Source organism: Python bivittatus, unplaced genomic scaffold (genome assembly GCF_059951505.1).
Source record: "Python bivittatus isolate LINGU-HERP-01145 unplaced genomic scaffold, Pbiv_v1 ctg000050_np1212, whole genome shotgun sequence".
In the NCBI taxonomy this organism is placed as follows: domain Eukaryota; kingdom Metazoa; phylum Chordata; class Lepidosauria; order Squamata; family Pythonidae; genus Python; species Python bivittatus.
In genome coordinates, this window is record NW_028277033.1 from 5,387,661 (window position 1) to 5,404,780 (window position 17,120).

A 17,120-nucleotide genomic window follows, 5' to 3' on the forward strand; every position below is an offset into this window, starting at 1 on the left:
AGGAGATTTCAATAAACTCTTTCCATCCATCTACCGTATTTCTGGATAATAATGATGAGGATGTTTACCTTCTTGTTTAACTGAAGCTAGACCCAAAAGAAGGAATTGCTAACAACTTGGGACTATAATTCCATACCTTCTTTGTATCTGATGTCATTAAAATGGTATGTCCGGATTATCTAGACAGGATTGTTGGTTAGGATTCAGAGGAGATAACCGTAGGATGCACATAAATAGAGCATGAGCACTAAAGAAAGACAAAAAGCACACACTATCAGGAGATCATGGGACATCAAAAAGGTGGCAGCAGCCTGGAGTCCTGCTAAGTGGTTGTTTTTAGAAGATCACTGCTGATCTTTTGTCAGCAAGGGCAAACTGTGATGATAATATATTCTAATCTGGTGGAAAGCCTGATGAGAAATTCAGTCTAATTTTTAGGGGCCTACTTGCTAATAAACCAACCAACCAACCAACCCACCCACAAACCAAGTTTACATTAACTTCAGGGGGGGGGGGGAGGAGGGGCAGGAGGAAGTGTGGAGTAGTAGTTTCACTCTATAAAATGTGATTTTATGAGGTTAAATAACTCATCTAGGAATAGCACCTTAGTTCCAGAATAGATAGATAGATAGATAGTAATTTTATTGAAGATTAACATTACAACAATAAAAACTAATACAAACTAAAAAGAAAAAAGAAAAAATAGAAGGTGCAGAATAGAAAAATAGAAAAAGAAATAGAAAAGAAAGAAAAAATACTATAGTAAAGAAATATATGTGACTTCCCACTTTCATCAACATTCTGGCGCACTTATCTGACTCCATTAAAAATCATTGTGAAAATGTAAAAGTTTGTTTACTTTAACACACACACACCCATTTTTCTCCTCTAAATTGCTCACCCAATTACATGAAGTGGAGAATTCATATTCCATGGGAAGGGTAACGTGAAGATCTTTAACATGAATTCTTACCATAACTTTCTCCAAAATAAAATGCACATACTTGTGGGGAAGCATTTAAATCTAGGAGTTAGCCAATAAAACAGGTTTTATATTTATCCAGGTTGTTTTGACTGTTTGCAAGTCTAGTTTGGATCCTCCCTGCCTGCCTGCATAAACAATATTCCAGGGAAAGACAATAGGAGTCAGAGTTAATTAGCAAATTATTAGCAAATTATTAGAGTTAATTAGCAAAAAACCAGTTGGGATTATCTTCTGAGAATGTTAGAAAGAAGTTTCTCCTTTTTGGTAGGAGACCAGCCAGTGTTCAAAGCATTTTCTTTTTGCATGTTTACTCATGAAGGCAGTTCCCAGGCAATTCCCTTGTGTCTCTGGCAGGAGGACAAACTAGTCTGAAAAATTTGCCCACCTTGTTCTCTCCCCCCCCCCCCCCCAATCCCTATGGCTTGTCAGTTGTGGAGAAAGCAGATCTGGGTTGTGAAAATCCAGATGGCTGCAAAAAAGTTATCCACAGCTAGCAACTGCCTTGAAATGGAACCCCCCCAACCCCAGAAACAACAGGGATATACGTAGATTTCTGCAAGCTTAGAGTCTTAACCTCATTTGGACACCAGGGGACTCATCTCATTCCAAAGCAAGGATGACATGTTCATCTAGGAACCCCCTTGGTTTACAGGGTTGATCTAATAGTAGGATAACCCTTGAGGGGAAAAAATGAAAGTTCAAAATAAATGTATGGATATATAATGTCAATATATCCATAGATCTAAACCTTTGAACTTCATTATCCCTCCTCAGTATTGACCTCACTTGCCAAAATTTCTCATGGTGTTGGGTTCCCTATGTGCAAGGGAAATTAAATGCAGGAACCTGAAATATGAAGATAAATATATTCTTGTCAAATAAGATTTTTTTTTTCAGTGAGAAGGCTCGAGGCTTTTGTTCTCTTTATCTCTTTTCATAAAGTGTCCAGACTGCTAGTCTCCAAATCCTGTTAAGTCGACAGGAAATCTGTCATGTTCAGAGTTTTTATTTCCATCCTCAACACCGATCCCCCCTCCCCCCAGACAGGTCCAGAGATATGAGGGTTTTATTGTATCCTGGGTGGAAAAATTATTGTTATCCCTGGCAGTGGTGAAAATAAATTGCAATGATCGTGCACAGGGAGTACCAATATAACTGTGATGGAACACACGCCCCTACGCAGAACCTGGGTTGGTATGTTATGCTGAACCGGGTTGACTGAAGTGGTTGCATGTTCATAATATGTGCATCTAGGCTGGCTTGGCATGATTGCCCCTTCGCTTTTATGTGACCAGTCAACATATTGTGCATGTAGTAATTAGAGTGAAGGAGCTGTGTGGACAATAATCTCTTCAGGGTGGGCAGTGAAGATTGGGACAAACGTTGGATTTCTGTGTCAAAGATATCCAGATATCCAGTGTATAAAGAACTATTATTTTTTATTACGCTCTTTGCATTCCAAAGAACATCAGTGGTTTACAATATATAGAGTCTCCGGCTTCTGCAAGTTCTGGCTTATAAAACCTGACTTCATGACAGTGGTGCGGAAATTGCCATTGTTCAAACCATGGAAGGCCATAAACTAGCAGGATAAAGGACCATGTATGGCATACATTATCTGGAGTAGAGTCTGCTCAAGAGAGGGGCAAGCATTCCTGACAATTATTTCTATGTATTTATTTATTTCATTGAATTTGTTATGGCCGCCCACTCCAATAGACTCTGGGAGGCTTACAAAATCTAATACAAAGTTTAAAGCAATTAAAAACATAGTCAAAATAGTTTACATGGAGGACTCCCTTCATTTTACCACCCAAATAATAACCTGGTGAGGTTGAGACTGAGTGACCAGCCCAAAGTCATCTAGAGAGTTTCCATGGCTTAGGGTATGTTTGCGGCTAGGCTTCCCCAGTCCTAAATCAACAGCTTAATCGCTGCCCCATTATTACTCTAGTACCATTACACTAACTGAACATACCCACACAATTTTCATTATTTTCTGTTTCAAATACTGACATATGAGGTACAGCTGGAATCTGACAATGCATCACTGTGCTCTGGAGGAGAACCCTGAGTTGTGAAATCCAGATCACCTCTGCACTGCCTAAACATTGTCTTCAGACCAGAGAAACTCCAGCCTGGGACAAATTAGAGAAGCTGCCTTCTCCAGCTGGCTAATAAAGGGTGCTCTTCAGCATTGGCAAGGCCCAATGAAAAGGAAACAGATAATGTTGCGTGTGTACGGTTGTGTACACTTCTTATTTTTGGACACTGATAAAGAATTCCTGGCAGACACTGCTGACTGATTCCCCAGATGGTTGCTTCCTTGACCAAGCTGCTTGCACTGGCTGAGTAAATGCTTCTTGCTGTATCTCTCCTTAGGGGTTCTCAAACTTCATGGGGTCATGGATCTGTGTGACCTCTTCAAGAATGAAACTGTTGGACCATGCTGACAAAGTTCAGGCTATTCAGCAATATTGTCTGACGTTAACCCAACTATGAGTGTCCAATACATGCCTGCTCAAAGTTGGATTACAGGATTGCTGTCAGAACTTACTCCTGAGGACATGGCTGTCTTTTGATGGTTCTTGGCCTCGTAGCAACAGCTTTGCAGCAGCCCAAGCTTACTTCTGAGCAAAGTCCAGCCAATCTGGCCAGGATAAAAGTGCTTTTGTGTACTCTCCTCTTCTCCCTCTTCCAAGGGTGGCTCTTCCTGGCCTTCTTCTTCCTGGAGGGCATCACATTGATTCCTGGCACTAAGCCTGCCTGATTGCCTGAGGTGGCCTGAGCACTCTGCCTCATTGTTATGCTGGTGGTTCTTCTTCTTCTTCTTCTTCTTCTTCTTCTTCTTCTTCTTCTTCTTCTTCTTCTTCTTCTTCTTCTTCTTCTTCTTCTTCTTCTTCTTCTTCTCCTCCTCCTCCTCCTCCTCCTCCTCCTCCTCCTCCTCCTCCTCCTCCTCCTCCTCTTCACTTGTGGAGGAGGCAGAGAGACTATTTTGAGGATAGTGATTGGGAAATAAACTACGAAGGCTAAGATGGACAAGGTCTGAAGCAGAGGGCCCTAGATGAGACAGGTGTGTTGATTGATTGATTGATTGATTGATTGATGAGACTTACATGGCTGCCCATCTTATGAGCCATAATTCTGGATGGCTCCCAACAACAGTGACAAAAACATAAATAAAAGAAAATCCAATCCCTCCCCCCACAAAAAAACCCAACTCCCAGTGTCCTAAATTGACATTTTCCAATATCTAAGAAATCCCAGCTGCCTCACCCTATTCCCAATGCCTGTGGGGAAAAGCCAGCTTTTTAGGGCCTTCTAGAAGGCTAGAAGGGTAGATGTCAGCTGGATCTCAGGGGGGAGGATGTTCCTTAGGGCAGGCCCCACTAGATGACAGTGTGGGAGAAAGGACCTGTAGCATGTCCACCCTAAATGGCCTTGTGAAGCGGGCAGATATCTCCTGCAGATGTCTGATAGAAGCCCCAGTGATACCCTGCGTCACCCATTCATAGGGATTCATTAGCAGCCACAACTATGTCGGATAAATTGCACAAGTCGTATCATTTGTATGATGATGTGATGATTTGCGTGACATTCCTCACCTCCACCCCTCCTATGGATGCCCACGAGTCCGTACAATAACAACGCACAGATATCACCTGCTCCTTCCAGTCACCTCTCTACGGCTGTTAGGATGCAGGAGAAAAAGACATTAGATTTGTGAAGCTTGAGTCTGATTGTTTGACTTGGCTGGTTTTCTGTTCTAATAATGTCTTTTCTAGTATCTACAGTAAAGCCAGTTACCATTAGCTGTATCGTTGAATCTCTGGCTGCAAACCTACTAATTTAAGTATCAGTCTGGGTGAAACCAGACATAAACAGCTATTTATAAATTCTGATTTCTCACCATCTCTCCTAAAATTAAAGCACCTCCACCGAAGTTACCAAACATTTATCAGGCCTGAGCTGTCTCATGAACACAGTTCCCCCAAATGGGAGGGGCGGGTGGGAAGTGCAATATTGTACACCCTAATTCTGTGGCAACTTAAAGCAGGAGAAGCTGATTATTTGCAGTGCATAGAGAATACTTTATATTGGGGGAGGGGCCTTCAAAGCCCCATTTTGCAGGTCTTGGAGTCCCCTCTGATCATTTTTGATAAAAACCGATGGCACCATTTCTGCCATTTTGAGGTAGGGAACACTGCAAACTGAGGTCCACGCTCCAAAATAGGCAAATTACAAAAATACCGCCAAGTCGCCCCCCCGCTCAGCCCATTCTCACCCACATGTGTGATGCAATTCACCCACATTGCAACCTGTGGCCATTAAGAGGTCTCCCACCCCCACCTCCAGTTTAAACTACATGTTAATGTGTTCATGGGCAAATATTGCCTGAGTCTTCTAGTGCTGTGGAGTCCTTGGTGCTCTCTGAGCTCGGCTGCATGCTTGCAGATGTTTCATTACCCAACTAGGTAACATCATCAGTGCAAGTGAGTGTGGGGTTTGCTCCCTGTTTTTATATACAGTAGCTTGCCATGCCAATGTTGATGGGGGTGTGGTTTTCTCCTTGGTAGTTCCTTGATTAGGGTATTGTTTTCTGCTTGATTGTTTGTCTGGTATTAATCCCTGCTTATCTGTGTGTCGGCTGCCGGAGGGGATGTGTCCTGGTCTTTTTGTTTCCTCCTTAACTTTTTTATTGTCTCTTTTGAATAGAGTGTAAATATGGTTTATTTCTATGTGTCTACTGATGGCTGATGTGTCTGAATGCCAAGCTTCCAGGAATTCCCTAGCATTTTTGGATTTAGTTTGGTCTAGGATGCTCACAGCTTCCCAGTTGAAACTATGGTTGAGTCTGTCTGTGTGTTGTGAGATTAAGGAGTTTTCATTGTGTCTTCTGACTGCTAGCTGGTGTTCATGAATGTGCTCTGCTAGTCTTCTGCCTGTCTGTCCTGCATAGTGGCTGTTATAGTCCTTACACTATCTTCTAGCATTGTTGTAAATGCAAACTAGGAAAGAGTTGGTTCCTTTTCACTGTAACAAAGTCATGAACCATTTTCAGATTTCTCTCACTCAGCAGTCAGGATCAGGAGCAAAACTGAGGAAGAGAATGTAGAAAAAAGGGGGCAGTCCTCTAGATTCACCACTATAACAGCTCTGACTGCTATTTCTATTGTCCACCCTGGTTTTGCTCAGCATCCAAATTCTGAAGATCTTGGAACCTTGCTGATGGATTTCAGTTGGCTCTAAAGAAAAGCATGACTGTACTGCAGAGCAAACCTTTCCAGTTTAGTGTCATCGAGATGATCAACAGTTGTTCCCATCCTCCCAGTCAACATAGCCATGTTGTCTGAGCCTGATGCAAGCTATGTCCCAAGATGTGTGCATGGCAGCAAATTGTGGAAGAGCAATATGGCCCTGTTTTTAGAGTGAGTGAAAGCTCTTGTTACCAGTGATCTGTAGATTACTTTCTGCTATAACGTTTTTGAGATCATTGCTACTCATAAGAGAATATAAGAAAATGCCATAGATATGGCTTCATGACAGCCTGAGGCAAAATATCTTGGAAGAAGATGATGGCAAACCACCCATGTTTTTGCCAAGAATGTGTCCATGAAAGTCATCAGGAATCAAGCCAGCAAGTGGCAGTATCTGGCCAACTTTGGGTTTTGAAGTTAAGAAAAGTTGGTCTTGGTTAGTACTTGGCAGGGAGGTCTGTAGGGACTGAAGGCTGTAATTGCTGCAGAGAAAACTACATGGCTGTGTCCCTGAATTCACCATGAATTGGACTTGACTCAAAAAAATGGTACTTTTCACACCATTAAGATATTGTTATTAGACTGATCTGCCATTGATGTGTACAGATGTCATTAAACTTCATTAAAATGCATTTTTAAACAGTTTGGGCTTTTTAAAATAGATGAGGAGAACAGCCTTACCCTGATGGAGATCTGATTTCATACTTATTGAAAAAGTATATCCACCTTGTCTGAAAAGTTTACCCCACAGTCCACACTCATTGGGGGAAAAAAATTGATTAGAGGAAAAAAGAAGTCTGCACAGACATCTAAGTATTATATACAAACAAACTGAATGCTTCCTTTATGAGTTACTTTTACTTGAATGCTTGCAAATATTTTGAGATATGGGAACTGCATGTAATTATTTTAAGGGAACAATAAAGGCACCAAAATGCTTCAGATACTAATTTTGACAAATATGAAAAATTATGCGTGTACATATGTATGTTTCCTATGGAAACTGGAAAACTCTAGTGTTGATTTTACAGTTGACTAATATTGCATTTTTTAAAATATATATATATTTCAAGTTCATTCCTTACAATACTGACAGAGTTGTAAATACACAACTCTGGGACTAAACCTACTGAACTTAGTGGATCTTATTTCTGAGCAGACATGAGAGAATTGCAGTGTAATTTTCTAGATGTGGAAAATCTGTAGAAGAATGTAACAGTGAGAAGCATTTCATTACAAACAAATCTATGTATTTTACCACAGGTCATGCTGGTAGATATGTGGTGGTTTACATGTGGTTTCCCCAAAGCAATTTACGGTTGAATGTCAGAAGATATATTCTGATGATTCTACAGTGGAACCTTTGACTTGGTGAAGATATTGGTTACCTCTTCTCTTGATATATTCAAGCAGAAGAGGGACTGTTACCTACCTTGAATGCTTTAGTATGGATTCCTGCAGAGATCAAAGGATTATTGATCTCCCTTTCTACTCTGTGCTTCTATTGTCACTACACTGCTAAATGTGCATACCATAGCAAAATTGAGAGATGGTGGTGATCTACGCAGGGCACGCTTAACCTGTTTATTGAATTCATCCTGGTTCCTAGATTTGCAAAGAGACACTGAATCATTGATTGATCAATTATGTGCCATCAAATCAGTGATGACTTTTAGCAACCATATAGATGGACCTTCTGCAAGGATGATCTGCCCCAATCTGGCCCTTCAGGTCTTCCAACAGTGCACCCATCACCCCTATTATCATGTCCATCCATCTTACTGCTAGTCCTCTTCTTCTCTCTTTCCTTCCACCTTTCTCAGCATTATGGATTTCTCAAGGGTGCTGGATCTTTGCATAATATGTCCACAATATGGTAATTGAGGCTGGTCATTTGTTCCTTTAGTGAAAACTATGGATTGATTTGTTCTATGATTCATTTGTTTCTTTTCTTGGTTACCCATGGTCATTGCATCATAACACAATCTACAATTAGCTTGGATAGTACAACATAGCAAGTGCCATATATATGCTTACACATAAAACCCCCAAACCCAGGTTCAACTCTAACCAAGATCAGAAGGTTGTGTGAATGCAGCTAATAGGTTTTTAACTTATCCTGGCTAAGCATGTTGTGTGGACACACCTGACAACTCACTAGCAATTACATACTTATAACATTATTTCTTTTTAAGGGATAGAAATGAGATCTTGAAAACAGCATTGTAATTACAGTTCCTTCAGAGTGTTGTCTGTTTCTATATGTTAGGAGGAAATAGAGGTTGTCAGTTTTCACTGAAATCCACTAGAAAATTCAATCCAATTTTTTTATCTGATTCAGAAAGTTGACTTGATTTATAGATTCAGTCATGTTACCTTCAAACCAAACCTCTAGATCCAAGCTTCTCATATATCTGATACTTAATACATTGTCCAAGAGGTAGAAAAGCAAAATGGGTTTTGTTCTAAAACTCTAATGTTTCATTCTATTGGATTCTAGAATTTCAGTGGCTGTGCTGGAGACAGAAATAAATTGCTCTCATCCTAACCCTAACCTCAACGATCGTGATGAGATTCCATCCCCAGGCCCCAGGGACCTCGCTGTGGGGTGACTGCCGAGGCAACAACCTCCTGTTCCGAAGCAGGAACCATGTTGCACACCAAGCCTTCTTTAGAATTGTGAGGTGCAGCATTTTGGAAGAGGAATAAAATGTCAGCCCCAATATCTAATCTCAGAGGAAGCATCACCAACCAGAGGATGGCTGGTTGCTATAATTCAGACTCCAATTCCAGATCTGGACTTCTTGGTTCTTGGATCCAGACCTCCCAGTTCCATTCTGGAATCAGCACAGCCTAAACACATGCAAACTGCCAGAGGCTCCAAAAGAAACAAAGCAGAGAAGACAGCGGAATTTCTTTTGTTGTTTGCAGTATTTTAATACAGCATTAAATTGCTATAACACTAAAGACAAGCCAATACTATCCAGCAAATAAGGCACATGTCGGAATGCCATTTTATGGACAATCCACAGCAGAATCTTGACAGTCTTTTCCACAACCCTTTTAATCAGTTGTCACTTTGGTGGCTGAGATAAGCCTGTCTTCTCCGAGGCCTGTGTCCATAGAAAAGTTATTATTATTATTATTATTTTTAAAGCTGTACATGTTAATGACCAGTTAAAGAAGAGAAGAATTATACAACTGAAACTGAGAAGTCAGTGAGTACAGCTAGTTTTTTTTTTAAAAAAGTAATTAAACTAATTGAAATTGGCAGACATTAATATAATAACAACATTAGTTTTATATATTGTAGATTGCTGCTCTAAATAACTTTTGTAAGAGAAATAAGAGCTCAGTATAGGACTGGGCTCATTTTAAACAGGGCTTAAAACAAACAAACAATCTTAATATAACGGAACTATGGGAAACCATAAAGAATAAGATGCATATAATATACATCATTCTAACATGCATATTGTATCATGTTATGCATTCTAAATAAAAATAAACACAAAATGCTTATATCACTGCAACCCTTCCTTGGTTACAGCCAATGACTGAGTGCATTGCTTTAATGCCAGTCCTACTGCTTTCCAGACCTCCGTGTGATGTTTTTCCAACAGCTTTCGCATCATTTGGAGGCAAAGCTTCCCTTACCTACCTCCAAGACGCAGTGTAAAAAATAAACACTCCTAACCATCTTACAGAATTTCTGAAAAGCAAAGAGCAACTCTTTGGATCCTTTCACACATTGCACAACAAGAAACCCAGAGTTCTCACTGAGAGAGCGCATGTGATCGGTTGTCTCACAAACAGATCTGGTTCATGTATGTGCTTCTACTTTCTCAAATCTGACCTTCGGGCATGGAGATGGAGATTTTTTTTTTTAAAGATCCTAGGTGTACATTTAAGTGGAATGTGTGAAGACGTCCGTAGAGCATTTGCGCTTCAGTTCTTATCTTTGCACTAGAGTCTCTGCTGTTTCTTCTTGAAAATGCGCAGATACAGCATTCATTAGGCCCAGCCTAAGTGCATGTCTCAGGACTAGGCTGTTAGTGTATCTTTCTCAAAGTCATAAAGTGTAAAAGTAACTTCAATACCTGATTCTTACAAAATCAGTCATAGCTTTTCTAAAAAGGCAATACTTTCCAAAATACACATATAAATAAATTGAATACGCATATTAATATAAGTTCTAAACACCCGAATAATATATTGGTTACTTAATACTGATATTTTCATCCAAATAAAAGCAATGAGAAGAACAATATGGCTTAAAGAATTGCGAGGGTTCATTTTCTTGTCAGAATTATGTACCAACTTTCATATAATATTCTATGTAGACAATATTTCCTTCTTAATGTAGTTCTGTTGCATACTTTATACAGACAAAGGCATTGTAAAAAAAAGAAGAAGAAAGAAAAGAAAAAAGCAAATTCCTTCCATAAATATTTTCTTGAGGATACACCCTTAATTCTGTATAATACTTAAGAAAACTCTTAGCTCTGTTAGTATCATAGTAGAAAACTAAGACCCTTTCTGAAAGCTTCAGAGTTGTAAAAACACTTTAAAAAACCTCAAGCAAAACTAACAATAGTATTTTTAAAAGGCCCTCAAATATATACAAAAAGGTTACTGCAAAGAGTTTTCCAATAACAATTCAGTATTACAAAGACATATTTGTAACCATTCAAAAATTTTAAACATCTACAAAGTTTTCCAAAATACACACACAGTATTAAAAAAAAAAAAAAATGGAGAGGAACTCTATGTCAAGTATAACTCAAGATAAATACCCTTCCGCAAGTAAAACTGTAAAATATTTCATAACAGGGAGAGTAAACATTAATATCAATTGACTATATTTATTAACTGCACACGATTGTCCCTTTGATACTCACCCTAAGAAAACACAAGCCTTCATTTGTTTAGTTACCATGTTGGTCAGGCTCACAGAGTGCTACAATCACGTAGGAATATTTCTAGAGGCAGTGGTTTTTGCAGACACGAAAGCGAGAGCACTGAGATTTTGGCTAGGTATAAAGTCATGCCTTAAAGGAAGATGCAGCACGAAACATTCCTTTAAGGCTGAATTAGAAACTATTTGTCTGTTGGACTGCGTTGTAACAAGGCTTGTAGAGAGAGGCATTCAACAGAAGGCGTGCATGACATCACTTGCCCCACCGCAGACCCCCCCACCCACTTCCACATGGGTCATTTGCAGCCCTGAATGAAGATCTCCACACATTGTGCACAGTCCAGCCTAAATGCGATCCTTTTAGGGACAATGATCTTAACAGGTAGTCAAAATCATGTTATACAGAATTGGCTTGTTCCATCAAGCTCTGTACTGCTATTACTTCTTGCCGTCAGCGGATCTCAGAATTCTTTTCTCGGCTTTCTTTAAAGTCAGGGTATTTCCTAGAATCTCATACAAGCAAACCATACATTCGGAGTCCTGTTCTGTCTGCCGCTGACCTTAATGAAATGCCAAAGTCGTTTCCTGAAGAGATTCTTTAGCGTGATCTATTGGGCCTACCTGAAGCAGCTCGGGCTGGGCTTTCCATCCAGGTAATGCAATGAACTTCATCAAGGTGGAGAAATGCCATCGTTTACCACAACGCGGCCCTCGATTGGCACACATGCAGACATCTCTTCCAACCCTTCCACTTACTAACTGGAATCCTCTCCAAGCTATAAGAATAGCCAGAGGGGGCCTCAGAAATGAAGGGGAGCAACATGGCTGCTTTGCCCCATTCTTAGAAGCAGGAAAACCACACTGGTTGGCAAAATTGGTGGAAGGTTGTGCTTCACTCAAGCTGTTGTGAAAGCAGCCTGCTGCTTTCAAGATTTGCACAGCACCTGAAAGCCCCTTTCAGCTGTCACAAGTTAATTGAAGTGGAACTTCCATGTAAATGGAATTAGGCTGAAAAAGTTTCAATGTCAATGGGAATTCCCAGGAAAAGTAGTGGGTGCCCTATGTTTTAAACTTATTGTCTTACATGTATCTCTGAGGTGGGGAATGATATACTCACAACGTGTGTGATAATGGCATTCTTGAAGACAAATAAATGTCACTTTGGCACTAATAACCTTATGAGAATTGCCAGAGATCCATGGATTTCTAATTCAAGCCAGTAGATGGGTTTTGGTGGATTATGTATAACTTCCAAGTCTATCTCACAACTTTCCAGGAGGAACTTTCTTACAGCAGCCTTTTGCACCTCCTTGAAAGTCCAGGAATATGCCCCAGATGGAAATCAAAATTAGGAAGCCTTTCTGTGCATAGCTGAAGCTGTGGAGTCCTTGGGGTTCTCTGAGCTTGGTTCTTTTCTTGCAAACGTTTCATTACCCGGCTAGGTAACATCTTCAGATCATACTGAAGATGTCACCTAGCCGGGTAATGAAACGTTTGCAAGAAAAGAACCAAGCTCAGAGAACCCCAAGGGCTCCACAGTTCAACCCTGAGCTGCACATATTCACCTCTATTGATAGCTGAAATTATACTATCCATGGTACTCCTGCAATAAGAATAACTGCCTCCTATTTAAAATGATTTATGCTGAACTGGTCTTCATCTTTAACATCAGTTGAAACAAATAATCACATCTACATTTTGTTCTCCAAGTATATCTTTGGGGAATTTTGGGTAAGTAGGTATGACAACAGCTAGAAAGATTATGGCTAATATTTTATAAGTGCTCAAACAACTACAGTAACAACGACAACAACAACAACAAAACCTGTAGCTGGCTTAATATAAGGTTGTATTGTAATGCATTTCTCCTATTATTCAACCCTTACCCCTACTGGAAAAGAAAATCGAACTTTAAATGCTAAAGTTCAAGTTTTCAAAAGCCATCACTCAATTCTTCCTGCTCTAGATAATGACACAATGCAAGAACGGGTAAGGGTTCTAATTATCCAGAGATTCTCTGGTTTATATATTTACTTAAAACATGCTTTACTACCATTTTCTTGACTCCAATTGAGTCTTTAATCATGTAAACAATGCAGAGGAAAACTTTCGGCGTTGTTATTTCAGAGGAGTTGCTATGTAAACAAGAACTGATGTAGAAATGGTCTAATCGCTTGCTTTTGGATAATTACAGTGGGTTCATCTACACTTTCTCATTTTTACAGTAAACCCACTGACAATAATGGGACTTAAAGTAGTAGTTTACATACAACTGTTGAATCCAATAAAATGATGACCAAACGCTTATAAATTTTATCCAGCTATATCAAGGAAAGTTACTTGAGGCTATAAATTAATAAAGTTCATAATATCCACATAAGAGATGCACTTAGTTAATATGACATCGTTGTCATTGAAGCCTAAACAGATTTTGCAACTTTTCTAAATAAGAAAGCCACTCCATTACAAGATGCTGTAACCTAGCCAACTATTTGTATCACAAGACAGATTTTCCACTGATTCCTAAAAGCAAAAGTTGCTCACAACTGATTCTAAGCCTTATCTGTTCCATGAACATTGGGAAAATAATTCTTGGTGTTGGCAACATTTGCCAAGAATGTCTCTCCGAATGTGTTGGACCACTATTCCCATCATGTCCAAACCATTGGTGTAATGCTGGATTGGAGGGAAGCTGTAGCCTCATATCTCTGGAAAGCATTTGGAGAAAGCTGGAACAGGATATCTATGCACACTGCTCCTTAAAGCTCTATATGCAGAAAGGTATGGGTTGAATTGGTACTTTATAGGAAGAGACCAAGAGTAGCCAGACAGGGGTAGCTAGTTCCGTCAAATATCTCCCTGCCTTGTAGGCATTTACCCTGCAACTCTTGTGGTTTAGCAAGATAAGACAGGCCCCTGCTCTCTCAGGTCCTAGATGTGAAAAACCTAACAGCATCATGAAACTCTTCCTGATGCAAAGAATCTCTGCTCACTTTTAATCTGCAGCGCAGAGCATGGTTTCACTCTTCTTGATAATCTGGCAATGGCCTGAGATGATTTAATACAAAATAACTCCACTTTCCAAGATTGCCCTGATCTGAATTCCCAATCCACCTCTAATTCCCTATGGAAACAGGTGGTACCTAGAACATTTCAACCTCTACTTTAACAACATTTAAAATGAACATAATTTAAAAAAAGAAGCTCAACTATTATTTAGGACAGTTCCAGTAATAGATTTGCTTTGTCATAAAGCTTCAAAATTCTCTTAATAGAATTGCTTAAGTATGTTTGAAATATAGAGAAGACCTACCTAAGGATAATTGTCTTTATATACTCATAGAAGCCCTATAGTTATCTAGACTAGCAGTAATTATTTCACTGAAAATGAGTACATCTAGACAGAACAGTCGCTTTCTGAAGATGTCATGACATCTAAAATTAATAAATAAGACTGATAGATTTTTCAGTCAAGATGCTGAGATTAATTCCCCCATCATTCACAGGAAATGTATTTCTACCCCTCCTAACTAGGTCTAAGGATTTTGATTAGCAAATCTTCCTGCATTGATGGAAGAGCAGCTTTGCAGTGGGAAGAAGCATGGTTGAGGTGCCTCCTTCTAAGACAGGTGTGGAACCACACCTAAACTTTGAATGGCAACTGAGCACTGCATTTCTAAAAGCAATGGCTAAGCCAAGGACCAGAACTAAATCTGATTTGATTTACATTTACTTAGAATTAAAGACAGTTAAAAAGATTACTTTTCCAGTTGTGCATTTAGTAGCTTCCTTATTAAAAATTACCATTAGTTTAACTTCCATAGGTCCCTGGAAGCCACACTCTGACTTTCAGAGGTCTTTCAGTTGCCACGCAAAACTGGGGAAGTTGGAGTGGATACCTCTCTTCTATGGTGTTATAGGGCAGCTTATCTGGTAAATGAAATTTTGGTCTATCATATGGCATAATACATTATGTGCCAGTAAGTGAATTCCTACCATCTTTTTCTGGTGTTCTAAACTCAAGGTTAATAGAAATTATAGGCTCCCATTGGGAGACCACCAAAACGTCTTGGCCATAATAACAGTCCATTAGTTGAGTGTACCAATTGGCCACTTCCACTAGATTGGGTCTGATCCCGTGGAGATTCTCCATGTAGTAAACCTGGGCCAAAGGAAGTATGTAAACAAACTCCTAAAATAACTTTCTGGGGTTCTAAACTCAAGGCCAAATCTTGGTCCTAGAGGCACTCCATCAGGTCATTTCTATTAGGTGACCTTGATCATACAGTGAATCCCCAATCAGTGCTGCAAAATTCAGAGCATCCAACACTCTTGCTGGCCTGAAAAGTCTCTGAATTGTGAGGTGGTACCCTTTAAGGCTATCCATAATTAGATTGGCTATAGACATCTAGAAGTAATGACACCATGCAAAACTGAAATAAATAGCAATCTGTAGATGAACTGTTTTGCTCTGATGCCACACAATACAGCTCCAAACTGTTTTGCTCTGATGCCACATGATACAGATGTTCTTGCCTTCTATTACCACTGTCTGTAAGGCCACATGTGGCTCAAGGCAAAGTGAGATACAGTTCAAGAACAAAGAACAGAGAGGATTCGGTTTAGGGCCTTCTGCAGAGAAACTCCTCATATCTGTTTTTCAGAATTCTAGAGATGTTGAATGGATGAGTATCACATCTCTTCCAGCTCTCTTCCTCTGTAATGGCATAGGTTATGAGAGAGCGAGAGTGAAGGTATCTGGAGGGGTGATTAAAAAAGATACCCACACACATGCAATCGAAGCCCTCCCTGGCCCCACCTGTCAAAAAGGGCTAGGCTTCAATTGTGAAGGTGCCATTTTGCCTTTTTTCAACCTTCCCTCTGCAGATGCCCATGTGTGTATGTGAAAGAAAGAGATAGCCAGCAGGATTTCCCAGCCCAGTGTCCTCTAAACGTGTCAAACGTTACTTTCCTTCACCCCAGTTGGCTGAGGATTACGGTGTTGCAGTCCAACCCATTGAGAGAACACCCATTTGGGAAAGAATGGCATGAAAGCAAGGTGAAACTCTGGCCTGTCGCACCACTAATTGTTGAAGGAGGAAAGGGCCAAACTCCACCAGAGGTTATGTGGTTGGGGATGACGAAGGTAGAGAAACAGGCACAGTGGAGAGAGGGAGCTGAATTAGGATAGTCTTGTCTGTTGAGAACAAGGTAACATTTCTCTTGTTGGCTAGATACGCAGCCTGAGGATAGGAGTTTTAGCCACCATTGCATAGCTAAAGAAAAATGTAAGGGTAACTGAGATGCCATGGGAAGTGGGGGTAAACAACAACAGCCTGCAAAAATTAGTGTATTTATGCAAGCTTGTTCTGAAATAGATCTCCTGGATTTCGGTGGGACATCCATCTACATAAATGTGCTTAAAGTTGCTGCACACGAAAGACAAATTCCTCTTTCGCTCTACGTGTTCTACCATCGTTACATTTCCATGCAAACCACTCGTCAGACAATTATTCACTTGTTCTTTTAAGCCCTCAGATTCAAAAAAACTGAAGCTCACCAAAAGCCTCTCTTCAGTGGCCCTGGAAGACTCTTGGAAAGCAAGCAAGCTAGTAGATCTTACCGACCATCCCCATAGTCAAGAAAAACGAATATTTGCATCACATCCTTAATTCTTTCCTAGAGGAGGCCTTATAGCTTTAGTGAATTCTAGTTGGCAGCATAGCTAAAACACATTTTGAGTAATGCCTGCCAACCCCCACCCCCCTTAACGTCATCCAACCAGATCCTCCTGACATGACGGGTCTCTCGGGACAAACAACACTAGTTCACTTGGGGTAGAATACTGGAATTGTGTAAACAATCAGCGGAAACCACCATAGTGATTCCATCATGAATATGGCGGGTATAGTCCAGCAAGAGCCACAGCCAGTTGGTCTCCACCCATATTAACATGGCT